The sequence below is a fragment of the Furipterus horrens genome, unplaced genomic scaffold (assembly GCF_987537825.1).
Source record: "Furipterus horrens unplaced genomic scaffold, mFurHor1.1.pri manual_scaffold_16, whole genome shotgun sequence".
In the NCBI taxonomy this organism is placed as follows: Eukaryota; Metazoa; Chordata; class Mammalia; order Chiroptera; family Furipteridae; genus Furipterus; species Furipterus horrens.
Genome location: NW_028327186.1, coordinates 1785658 through 1799141, shown reverse-complemented (window position 1 = coordinate 1799141; position 13484 = coordinate 1785658). Strand labels below are relative to the sequence as shown.

The 13484-nt window shown below is 42.7% G+C and overlaps 2 non-coding genes across 2 annotated transcripts; both read left to right on the top strand.

Moving 5' to 3' along the window:
• The first annotated feature begins 2326 nt into the window (after nt 1–2326).
• Nucleotides 2327–2393, top strand: LOC149991979 (small nucleolar RNA SNORD109A). Its single transcript, XR_016508557.1, has one exon. It is a non-coding gene; the product is annotated as a small nucleolar RNA SNORD109A (small nucleolar RNA).
• An 8621-nt stretch (nt 2394–11014) lies between these two features.
• Nucleotides 11015–11108, top strand: LOC149991978 (small nucleolar RNA SNORD116). The gene has a single exon (XR_016508544.1). It is a non-coding gene; the product is annotated as a small nucleolar RNA SNORD116 (small nucleolar RNA).
• The last annotated feature ends 2376 nt before the right edge of the window (nt 11109–13484 follow it).

The following is a 13484-nucleotide window of genomic DNA, read 5'->3' as shown; positions in this document are numbered from 1 at the left end:
GAATATTTTTCCTAATTGTAATTTAGGAACACATGGGATGGATTCTAACTACACCCGATTTGAATGTATTTCCACAACCAGTTCACCCCCCCACCACTCCCCCCCGAGTTCTGTTTGTTCCAACACTTTTCTGAACATAACACCTTGTGTCTTGCAAAGTCTGATCTAGCGGCTGAAACGCTGACCAAAATAAGCAGGGGATTTAGGACCTAAGTTGTACCTGACTGTGTCACAACGGTGACTAAAATGTATTTAGAAATTTGGTTTATAAAGTACGGAATGTGCTATACTTTTCTAACTTCTTGATTGTTATCTCCTGGTATTTGGAGGGAAATGTACTATGTAAGATACAGTTGGGCTCTGGAGTGTTGAGAATTCTGGAGGAGGAAGAACAGGAGAAAGCAGTGATGGGTGGGTAAGGCTGTCCCGTGTCACAGAGGCATGAGGGACATCCAGCTGTGAGCCACCTCTGGCTTTGACTGATAATATTTGGGGGTGTTTGGACATGATAAATTTCTTCAAGGCTGAGAAAATGATTAATGATGTTAAGGGTACTTGTTAATGTTATTAAACTAATGCGAATGAAAATGTTGGATGAGCGGGTAAATAGAATAATAAAAGTAAAGTTGTCTACAACAAAATGAATATAATGAGAAGATACTAAAAATCAACATTTGGAAATAATAGTTGCTTTGACCAGGAATCATCAAAGGACGCTACAACTTCTGGAAGAACATTTTGAGGAGAAACAGGATAGTTTTATAGACCACGGTTACCTTCCTCATAATATACTCATCAGTTACAAAGAGAAAATCGGTCCATATTGGAGAACCTGGTGGGCACTACCGGAACTGAAGAGCAGGAAAGGTCCTACAGTGACGTGGCACCTGCTGTGCCTACGAGGAGGCCCTGAGAATGACACTCATTTCCGGAGCCTCTCAGACAGAAGCGCATGAACCTCAATCTACGAGGGAACAACAGACCGAGACTGAGCGACGTTCTCCAAGACGAAAGGAGCCTCCAGTCGTCAAACAGCTGTGTGTGTGTGAGTGTGTGTGTGTGAGTGTGTGTGTGTATATATATATAAATACATACACATACATACATACACACACACACACATTTTTAAATCCTCACCGAAGACACGTCCCTGCTTTTAGAAAGGAAGGGAGAGAGAAGGGTACGTGGACTGGTTCCCTTCTTGGCTGCACCCTGACGGAGGATCCACACTGCAACCTGGGTAAGTGCCCCACCCCTGAATCGAACCCTTGTGTTTTTGCTCTTTGGGACGCTGCTCCAACCAGGGCTGGCCTTCTAACATGTTAATAATCATTGAAGAAATGTTCCATCGTAATAAGACGTGAAAATGAATTCATTCAGGATTTCTGTAAATGACATTACAGGGAAAACGGGTAGAATTTTAAGAAAGACCATGCTTCATCTTCTTCCTCTTAGGTCTGACCCCTCTAATGTCCTTTTCCATTGGGTGGTTCTTTTAATTTCCATTTAACTGATGACACTCGCATCTGGTTTTGTATTCTTACCGTTGTTCCACCAGCTCGAATGTGCTCTTCGTAATACATTTTCAGAACTCTTCACCTCTTCTGGAATCCATGTCTTACAGCCTCATCACATGTCCTTCCTTTTCCTCATCATAGAACATTCTCATAAAGTCTCTATGGGATGGAATACAACTTCAGAATTTCTCCTTCAAAGATAAATCGCTGTGTTCCTAATTTGCATAGCTCGGTAGGAGGGGTCACTGACTATTGTAGAGTGGAGATTTCGGAGGATGAACAAGTGTTGAAGTTAAATGCCAGAGGTGATAAAGAAACAAGCATCTGGAAGTGCGGGGATGTCCGTGCTCTAAGCAATTACAGCAGGACCAACTCGCCTGCTTTACTCTTGAATGTCCTGTATTTTCTGACCTGATTGACATTCTTGGATGTTCTGCTGCAGGTCAAAGGTTAGACCCATCCCTGTGCTTGAGGGAAGAGAGGTGAGCAACCGTCCGGTGCTTTTGAAATCGCCTCTGTGTGTGGTGGCCAATGATGTCAGTGTTTGAAATTCTTTGGGCTCAGTCTTCCAAGGCCCAGTGGAGCGTATTTAATGATAGGTTTTTCTCCCAGAGGTGTGCCTGCCTTGTTGAAGGAATCTTCACTGTTGATTTCTTTCCTTTTTAAAGAAAAACCTCTTTTTGAAGTCTACATTTAGGATATCCACTGCACACGCACAGTGGTTCATTCATAAGGCAGTAGGCAGGTAGTCAGGCGGCACCAAAGGAGCCCGGCCGTGGACGCGCGCGTTTGTTGGCAGGGCCCTGTCCGGGTCGGTGGTGAGCGCAGGTGTCAGAGGGCGCTGAGGGCCTCGTTCCAAGTGTCAGCCTGAGGGCCAGATGCGTGGCCCTCGGCCAGGACCCGTGAGACTCTCAGAGCCTGGCTCTGATTGGCGGCCCCTCTGACAGCATCATCCGTAGTGTCCCAGCTGGGGCGGCAGCGTGCGCCTCTGGGTGTGACTGGCGATCCGGGACGGGCTACGCAGCCACTTGGAACAGAGAGTTGTAGATGGGACTTGTGTACCGGAAGTGCGTTCCGGAATAGTGAGTGAGGAAATTAAAACTATTGAATGAAGAAGGGGACAAGCAACCATGATGGAGGCTGGAAGTCTCGTTAGTGTTGGGGGAAAGGGAAGGAACCCAGCCTGCCTGTGTTAGGTATCGACAGTGGAATTGACTTTGGTCCTTTGTTATTTCTACCGTGAATTATGTTCCAAGATTATGTCTTTGCTTTTGTCCTGTCATGTTTTTCCAAGGCAGAAGGGCTGCGCAAGGTCCTCCACTTGAGAGAACAGAGGTCAGTAGCTACACCAGGATCCTCTGAAAGTGACACCTGTCTTGTGCCCCATGCGACCTTCTGAGGTCTCCGTGTTCCTCTCTTCCACGGTTTACTTGCTGGACGAGGTCTTCATACTGTGTCATTTTTGTGGTGAGGGTCTTCACCCCGACTCTGAATTTTAAATTTCACTTTATATGAGTTTTGGGTAGACTGACATGTAGAATTTTGGAAAATTGTTTATTTTTTTTAACAGTTCTATATTTCAATGGCATATATTTTTGTTAGAATAAGCAACATTTGGGAGTTTCCTTAATGAGGTATGATGGTTTCAGAATGTTGACCCATAGTTAAGGGCATCATATCAACATCATTTTGGTCACGTCCATTACATCATTATAGATTATTGCTGCTGTTCGCATCATTAAGATTTGACTTTGATTAGCTTTTTTGATGTGAAAAATTATATATTAAATTTTATGAGATTTTTCTAAGGTCATAAAGATTTTAAATGATAAAAGAATCACAAAGCACTCCATTTTGTTTTTCTGAAAAACAGAAATGTTGTATATTCCGCCCTGTGTTGGCCCCACAAAGGTTATTAGCTTGGGTTAATCAAGTGCAGAGAGATGAATATCATGTATTAAATTATTAATCATTATTTGTTGTTAAAATGGAATTATCCATCAATAAGAACAATGGTCTGTATGTTTTTTGGCATTATTATGAGTAATAGATAAATTCACGTTTTTCCCTTGACAAAGTTCTTGTCACAGACTTCAAGTGATAAGTGTTTTGTGCAAGTCAGTTATTTATTTATTTACATCTCTACATTCATTGCTTCAGAACCTGGCAAGGTCATTCACATGAACTCAAATATTAATAAAATAGCCATGAACACTAATAATTGTAACACCAGTGAGGAAAAGAACCCTACTAGATACTGAAATGGACTCCAAAATATCATTAAAAAATGCTTAATTTAATTTAAAAAAACATAAAATGTAAAATTGAAATCTGTATAATCTAATTAACCAGTGTCACCCCAATAAGTTTAATTTTAAAAAATTCTTGACACTGTAGATGAATGACAGGAACATTAGATCTTATTTTGATCTAATAGAAGTGACCATACAAATACCCACTCGTATGTTTGCTTATGTTAGTATGTAAGCAGATTTGCGGTGGATGATTGATGTGTCAAATGTATAGAAGCATACTGACACACAATATTTACCTGTAAGTAGCAAGTATTGAAAATGCGTAACCCAGTGTGCTTTAAAAAGAAGTTGTTTCCCTCTAAGATTGCAAACAAAATGATGTCCTTCCTATTTCATAACGTTTATTTTTATTCTGCAAAGTATGACCCATGCAGTAGGGCAAGAAAAAGAAATAAAAGGCATAAAAATCAGAAAGGAAGAAAACACTTTTTCGTAAAAAGTGTTTAACTATGATTGACTATCTTAAAAAGTCCCGAAGAATTTATAATAACAGTCCCAGAACTGCAAACTCAGTTTAACAAGTTTAGGAGATACAAGGTCAATATACAAAAGTCCATCATATGACTATGTATAGTATTGATCAATTGGATTTTAAAGCAATACCATTTATATTCGTACAAAAATGAGTTTCTTCAGTGTAAATCTGATTAAATGTGTAGTATCTGTACGATGAAAACTGTAAAACCCTTATGATGAAAGTTCTCAAAGAAGATGAAAATCAATGTAGATATATACTATGTTCATGGATCAAAGGTCTTAAATTGTTAAATTGTTGGTTACCCAATTCTATGTATACATGCATGTGGAATCCAAATTAATGTCATTTCAAGCTTCTTTCTAGATATCAACAAAGTGATTCTATAATTCTTATTGAAGGTATAAAAGCTAACAGCAAAAGAGATTTTGAAAAAGTTCTGGAGTCAGAATTTAACACTATCTTATTTTAAGGCTTTCCATAGTAGTGAAAAATGGGTAGTACATTGGTAAGGGATCAACACAGATTAACGAAAATAATGATGTCTGTGGAAGATGGTCATCCAAATAAGATACTTTGATGGTTTCTGAAATGCTGGTAATGTTTGTTTCTTGATTGGGGTGTTAATTCATTGATGTATTTGAAAGATGCAAATTTACCGAGCTGTACAATCGAATGTATGTCCATTGCTGTATTTATATTATAAATTAATAGACAGTTAAAAATATTCTATCAGACTAGTCTAAGTATTGGTTAATATATAGTCTAGCACTATTGTTCAATAGATGTGTGTGTTTCTTGGGGTCTGATGATTAATATCTCTCTAACAAAGGCATTTCTGCAAATCCTATTAGGAAATAGTTGTGTATATATTCATGTTTCTTTACGTAAGTGCATAGTTTTCATTTGTTTATTTACCTCCAGATTTTCTCTTACAAGAATGTGCTAAACATTTCAGAAGTCTTAAATAGTGTTGAAGGTATTTAATTCTTGTAGTTACTTTGACATTAAGACTTTATTTTTAATGTTGTTACACAGTAAATTATACCACTTTTTTCTTTTGGTGTACATTTCTTTAAATTTTAACACACATAGATTTGTGTAACCATGACTGTAATCAGGATACAGAACTGGCCTGGCTTTTGTCCTTTAATTGCCCAAAACAACCTTGTGTCCCTGAAGTCATACCCTCCTCCCACTCTTATCTCATGGCAACCACTAATATTTCCTGTATCTATATAATTTTTGTCTGTTGAGAATGTTATGTAAATGAAATCAATACAGTATGTTAATTTTGAGGCTATTTCAGTCAGCATAATTCCCCATCACTTGTCTTTTTATCCTCGAAGTAGTGTATTTTTCACAGGAAAAGTTCATAATTTTGATAAAATCCAACTCATTTTTTACATTGATGAGACCTTGGGTTCCAAGTTTAATAGCTGTTCAGCTATAACTGTAGATAATAAAGATTTTCTTTATGATTTCTCCTATAGTGTAATGTTTTATTAAGATCTGTAACTTAATCCTATATTTATTTTGAGTTTATTTTTCTATATGTAGATTGGAGGTTCATTTATTTTGCAGTTGTGTGACAAATTATCTCACACCATTTGTCTCTTCATTGAATTATTTCATTGTCATTGTGAAAAGCCAAGTAGACATATTTGTATGGATTCTGAACTCTGTATTGTGTCCCTTCATTTACATACCTCTCCTTTATTGAATTTAACAGTGTCTTGAACTGTGTTTTTAAAATGGTTTTAATATAAAGTATTTTTTTAAATATTTTATTTTTTAGAGAGACAGGAAGGGAAGAAAGAGGAAGAGAGAAACATCACTGTGTAGTTGCCTCTTGTGCACCCCCAACCGGGGACCTGGCCTGCAACCCAGGCATGTGTCCTGACTGGGAATCGAACCGGCGACCCTTTGGTTCACAGGCTGGTGCTCAGTCCACTGAGCCACACCAGGCAGGGCTGGATCATCTTTTTAGATCCACTTTACCAATCTCTCCCTTTTACTTATAAATTTAAACCATTTACATTTATTGTCATTATTGATACAGGAGGATTTTTGCCATTTTGCCATATGATTTTTTTATGTGTCTTATGTGTTGTTTGGTCTTCCTTTTATTTTTTATGTGTCTCTGTGTTAAAGAGATACAATTTAATGTACTATCTTAATTGCTTTATTTTTTGTTGCTTTTTACATATACATTTATGAATTGATTTCTTAGTGGTTGCCCTAGAGATAACAATTAACATCTAAATTTAGAACAACCCAGTTCAATCAATACCAATTTAATTTCAGTAATATAAAATCTTAATTTTCATAGTGCTTCATTTTTTTTGTCATTGCCACAAGGTATGTTTTTACACATATATACTCATGACCGTAGACTTAAAATTTCTATGCAGTTATTTATTTACAAAAACTGTAGAAAGAAAGAGGAGTTAACAAAAACACATTAACACTGGCTTTTATATTTTTCTGTGTAGTTACCTTTATTGTTGGTATTTATTTTTTGACTGAAATAAATGTGTCCTCTATTTATTTCAGCTTCAAGGATTCTCTGGCATTTGTTGTAGGGCAGGTCTGCTCTCTTCATTTTTTCAGGGAATTTTTGTCAAGTACAGAATTCCTGGTCAAATGCATTTGTGTTTGAGGACTTTGCCTTTTTTTTTTTTTTTTCTGTGAAATTATCTGTTGATCTTACTGAGGACTGCTTGACCATGATGAGTCACTTCTCTGTTGCTGTTTTTAAGGTTTTCTTTGCTTTTAACAATTCCATTATGATGTGTCTTGGTGTGGATCTTTTTGAGTTTATCCTACATGGAGTTCACTGGACTGCTTGTCACTTTTCATCAACTTTGGGAAGTTTTGGCAATTACTATTTGAAATATGCTCTTTGTTCTTCCTCTCTTCATCTGTGACCCTTACTATACTTACGTTAACATACTTGATGGTTCCCTCACTGAATGTTTAAGCTAATTTTTTTCCTTCTTCCTTTATGTTTTCAGCTCAGATTTGTTGGTGAATGCTTGTAAAGTTTTATTTTGTTTTTTCACTTCTGTTACTATGCTATAATGTAGCAACCCTGGAAATTGCACCATCAACCCTTCCCTGGGTTTGATGTCATAGAAGTTGCTTGTCTGAGGTGTGTGGCCACCGAAGACTGTTCATGACCTCATTGGGCACCTAATAATTGCACAGAAATTTCCTTTCAAAACCTGAAAGCATTACATGTCCCTGTATTTGCAGAAAATCCCTCTGTGTACATTGGGATATACCTTTAACACTCTGCCAGGTATTTTAAACTTTCCCTTAGCTTCAAGTTTTGCTTGTCAAGAGCCTGTAGTTCATCTGTAGGAGAGAACATAGGTGCTTATAGTATGCACGTAGCTCTCCGTGAGTGCTGTTCTTCAAGATGCCCGAGAACACTCAGCGGCTATTCCAGACACACAAAATCTCATTCCTTAACCTTTCCCTGTAGGCTTTTGGTCAACTTATTTTTTGATAAAACTATTACCCATTGCATGAGTAAGCTGTAACGAACAGTGTAAATTACCACTAGTCTATCTGCTAGAGCACTGAATGAGTTCTGAGTTAGGAGGAATAAAGCCAAGTTTTTAATTGAGTGCTCTAGGCAGCCAGTGTACAAATCAAAGTAAATAATTGCACTTATGAGGATACGAGGCCATGTCTGCTCTCGGCAGTACGAGTGCTAGGAACATGGCCTTTATTTTCAAAACACCACTGAGTTAAGAGAGTCAGAAGAAAGATGAGGGTAAGTTAAAAAGAATACAGTGTTTACTGATTTGAGGCATTCAACTATTTTTTTCCTTGATGGAGAGACCCCCTGGTTCCAGCCATTTGTTGGTGAGTTTCCAGATGTCCAGAGTTAATTCTTAAAGCTTTTTCTTTTTTTCTTTTATTTTTTTCCTTCATTGCTAATGGTTTATGGACGAACATATTTTTTGGAGTTGTTCTTATGATGCCACTTTCGCCAATTTCACTTTTCATGTTTTATTTCCCAATCACTAATGATGTCTGGAATATTTTGAAGGACTTATTTGTTACTTGTATGTCTTCATGGGAAACGTGCCTATTAAAATAATTTTAACAGCTTTTAATTGGGTTATTTGTTCTCTTGTTGAGTTGAAAGAGTTCATTATCTATTGTGAAAACATATTTTTTGTTAGAAATCATTTGAACATGTTTTTATGAATCTGTGGGTTGTATTTTGTCTACATAAATGGTGTCCCTTGGACACATATTACATAAATACTGATAAAGTAAACTTATGTACATTTTTGTTACTTATTTTTCGTGGGGATATTTATTCTTCCTATTCTTACTGTTTTCATGAGGAACTATGTATGTTCGTTTATCCTTTGTAATACAGACATGACAAGAAACAGGACTATGAGGAATATGTTACATCCCATGTTGCGATTGATAAAAATTAAAATGTTTAAGGCTGTGCTTTTTAAAGATATCTCGAAAGAATGTGCACGTGATGTCTGTTTCATCAAGGTTTTGTGTTCCAGTCAAGAAGATGTTACTTTGACAAACTGTGCTTGAATTTCCTTAGAAGTGACTGTAATGAAGCTGACAATGGAAGAACACCAACCAAGGCTGCTGAATGGGACTGTGCCCTGTTCCATCAGGGTTTGCCATGGGTCATGAAGTATGTAAAACAATATGCACAATTAGGTATTATTTATGACTCACCCTTATGGGGCCTTCCCTGAAGTAACTTGCTCAAGTATGCAGGATTTCGCCAAACTGGGCTGGTGGACATGACATGCAAGGTTCTCCCTTGGCCAAGAAAAGAAGACCTTTCTGTTCTTTAATGACTGAAGATGATTGGACGTAGTGGAAGAACTAAGGGCGTGCGTGTATGCCACGCCCTAGTCGTCGTCGGCAGCCGTCCGTCTCGAGAGACGATGGTGTAGCTTCTTAAGAGTCTATCTGCACCACCGAGAATGGCTGTGCAGTCCGACTCGGGAGCGACACGGTATCTGTCTCCTCCCGTGTTGAATCGACATCTTGCGATGACGCTGGAGTGTCCTCTCCAGTGAAGCTGAAGCTACAGAGCCTGGGCAGGGTGATATGGAGGGTCTGCTGTTGCCCATGCAGCAGACCCCCCCTCTCTTCGCAGCTGAAGGGCCCAAGGGAAAGACGGAGTCAATACAGCTTGGCTTCAGGTGCGCCGCAGGAGTTGCCGGTGTCGACGACAACGTCAAACCGCCTTAGGGACTCCGGCTCCGGATTTTCTGTCGGGGTTTACTCCCTTAGCCTTTCCCCTGAAGAGGTATGCCGCAAGGCAGCGGAGGTTTTTTGGAGTCAGAGTTTTCCTTCTCTGATGTGCCCTGACTGGAAGATCAAACCAGCGACACTTAGCTCGCAGGCCGACGCTCAATCCACTGAGCCAAACCAGCCAGGGGTACGCCCTAGTATTGCTCACAAAGGAAGCATCCCTCTGCCCCAAGTTCTACCATTTACTCGAAGACTTCATAGACCTGATAGAAAGAACTATAGGTTTGTCTCCGGTGGTATGTGGGGACTTCACTCCAGCAGCGGATGGGGAGTTACACTTGCTCAGTGGCTTGGATCTGGACTCTCAGGCTTTTGGAGACTTGAGTTGTCATTGAGACCCACGGAGACCTGAGGACCCTGCCCTGAGAATGTTCCTGCATCATGTCCAGGTTGATGACAACTCCCTCCTGTGTTTGAGGGTCATGGTGAGTGAAGACCACGGATACTCCGCAGGTTTACTTCTGTTCCACTGAGGGGGTTTGACGAAGCCTGGCTGGAAGTCACTCGGTCACCTAAGATGAAGAGTGGCTTGGCTCTGTGCCTGCCTTTATGTGGGTGGTCTGTTGTTTGGTGGTTGGCGGGTTTCCATGAAGTGCAGTTCACCTGCAGAGGCTGCAGGGAGACAAGTGCAAGGTGACATCACATTCACAGTCAGGAGGGGGTGCACCTAGAATGGGTGTGATTTGTCACAAGGAGCACATGCAAGTACAGGCTCTTTAAGAAGTCTCTTGAGGTTAGAGTTCGATCCTGTCTTTAAAGGTCACATATCTTATTGGTCAGAATCAGGATGTGATGCTAGGCATGTGGGCGTAAAGCGTGCTTGTTGCGGTGCTGAATCCTCTGCACAGGACCACATGCACACACCTGCATACCTGCCCACCTCATGGCGTCACACATGCCTGCAGCCACTCCTAAGGGACAGAGGGGCATGGCAGACAGGTGCAAGGCTTACCTGGGGGAAGTTTCACATGGATTTTATCACCTGAGAACCTGGGTATTTTTCTCAAACGTGTGCGTGATTTCTCTCCACTTCCCAGGTGGAGTGGCTGTGGAGGGCTCATTGTCAGCCAAGAAGAAACGGCCTGCCTTCGCTTTGATGACCAGAAATGTGCGGGAGTCTGGAGGGAGTGTGTCCCAGGGTGGGCATCATGCCCGTGGCTCCCTCAGGAAGGTAAGCATTTCTTTGATCTATGTTCTATGACTTGGGTTAGGACTTCATAGACCTGCCTGGGGCAGCCTGTCCACATGGCCCCGGTGTTGACTGTCCTTCTTAGTCAGTGGCTGGGACCTGGATACTCCAGACCATTGGGTTACTCTGACGTCACTGTTTCACTAGGTCAGCCACCCAGCCAGCCTTGCTAACATGTTCTAGATCACAGCACGTGTTCGGATCGATGATGACCCCCTCCCAATGCATTCCTTGGAAAAGCTGAACAAAATGAGTGAGAACCCCAACCGTCGTTCTCATCGGATCTGAGGTCCGGCACGTGGAGGCCCCGGGCAGGCAGGAGTGAGGGACAGCGGCCCCTTGGTCACACTCATGCACGCTCCAGCCAGGGCCTCAGCCTCAGAGAGCCTCCTCCTGACTGTCCGTACTTTTTGTCTTTGGTTGGGTGCGTATGGTCGACGCCCTTTGGCTGGCCTTTTTGTCTTGCTGGCTATCACGAGTTCTAATCCTGACAGTGCTATAGCATGCCCGTGGTCCTAGCCCACGGAGACCTTACAGTTCCTGTGTCCTGTGCAGGGGCTTGTTGCAATGGTAGCCTTCGTCTTTCTTCTCCCTGTGGAAGTAAGAGCAGAGGCTTCTGTGGTTTCAGTTTAGAGCCCCAGGGCTGGCATGTTGTGAGCCGGTTCTTGCCTTTGGCCGGGTCAGATCATTGAGCCCAGCATGGGATTGGGGTTGGGGACGTATGGCCCATTAGGCCATGGTGTGACATTGGCAGCTCCTCTAATTCAGCCACTGTCCTCGTCCAGGTGCCAAGTGGGCAGCAATGGAGGACGTGATACTGTAGCTCTGAAATCAGGTCATTGTGGTGCCTACTGGCCTGGACAGAGAGGGAAGGTCAATGACAGGGCAGGCTGTGGTGTGGGTGCTGCGGCTTCTATGCGATGTCTGGTCTCCATTTGTTCCAACTGTGGCTGCCAGCTTCACAGGATTTCTCTTGACTGTGCGGCTGCCCGTTCGTAGGTACCAGGGAAGGCTTCTGAGCCCCAGAATATGTTGCCATGGAAGGTGACATCATTCACTTGGTGTCTCCATTTCAGACTAGTGTTGCTCTGTGGTTCTGTTTCTAGTACCTTGAGGACATCCAATGGCCCATGTCAGTGGGTGGGCCAACCCTGGTTCACACTGCTTAGGAGAACGTTCTCCTCCACCCTTCGCTTAATTATAGCAGGAGATGCTAAGGTCAAAGTACTTCCCCAGGGTGGTCTGAATTTCCTGACTCAGGTGTCCTAAAGTCTCTTCAGGCAGCCAGTGGGCGAGGCAGGGAGCATGTGTGCTGAGGTGTCAGGTGCACTGCCAGGGACCCACGACTCCTGTGGGAAAGATCCACTTATGCAGAAGATACGTTGTCTTGCATTTCTTGTCCTTGTCTTCGTGACTGGAGCCTTGGAGCTTTGTGAGGTCATTTCTTATGTCACCTGCAAAGGTGGGGTCACTCGTCGCATCCAGGGCGGTGACACATGCAAAACACGATCCTCGATGGCTGTCCTCCCTGACACGCACTCAGCACCACCCTGGGCGTAGTGACGGCACCTGCTTTCCCTGAGGATGCTTCTCCGGTCAAGACAGCCGAGTGTTGTAATGTTTTTGCAGAGGTTGGAGCCTTGAACTTCCTGGGTGAGGAAATGCCTGGTCCCAGGGCGGGCATGTGCCCCAGTTTTGGTCAGTGTTACCCTGGGTCATGGTGGGTGAACAGGAACTCTTCCTGTGTGGTTACCGGCTCGCCTGTGAGGACAGGTAGTGTCAGTGAGCTCGGACTGCAGCACGGTGTAGACTCCCTGTGGAGCTTGAGATTCAGACTGGCCGCTTCAGCCTGTGGTCCACGTTCTGTAGGGGGTGCCCCCATGTGGGGGGGTCAGTTGTTGAAGTGGTTGTAGGTTTCAGGTGAGTTCTGTTTCCTGGTGATGGCATGTGCAGACTCTCGTCCAAGGTGACATGACATCCACGGTGAGGAAGAGGGAGTATCTAGAAATCGGGTGGGTTTTATTTTTATGTTTTTATTTTATTATTTTAGGAAGATCAGCTGCGAAAGGAATCGTATGTTGCATGAAAGTTCTCGGGGTCAGAGTTTGCATGCCTCCCTTTGGATGCCGGTCTTCTGTTGTTGGGAAGCAGGGTGTGAATCTAGGGGTCTGGCCCAGGCTGTGCTCATTCAGGAGCTGAGTCCTCTGCACAGGACCACGTGCACACACCCCTGCATACCTGCCTGCCTCATGGTGTCACACACGCCTGCAGCCACTCCTAAGGGACAGAGGGGCATGGCAGACAGGTGCAAGGCTTACCTGGGGGACAGGTTGGTGTGGATCTTACCTCCTGAGAACCTGGGTACATTTCTCAAGTGTGCATGTGATTTTTCTCCACTTCCCAGGTGGAGTGGCCGTTTGAGGCTTGCCGTCAGCCATGAAGACACGACCTCTCCGTCCTCCGTCCTTTGATGATGAGAGGTCTGTGGGAGTCCCGGAAGACACGTGTCCCTGGGTGGCACCATGCCCATGTATCCCTCTGGAAGGTAAGCATTCCTCTGACCTATTTCTCCCATTTACTTTAGGATTTCATATGTTTGCTATAGGCAGGCTCTCAGATGTCCCGAGTGATATTTGGGGCTTTACTCTTAAGAGTGGATTGACTGTTCC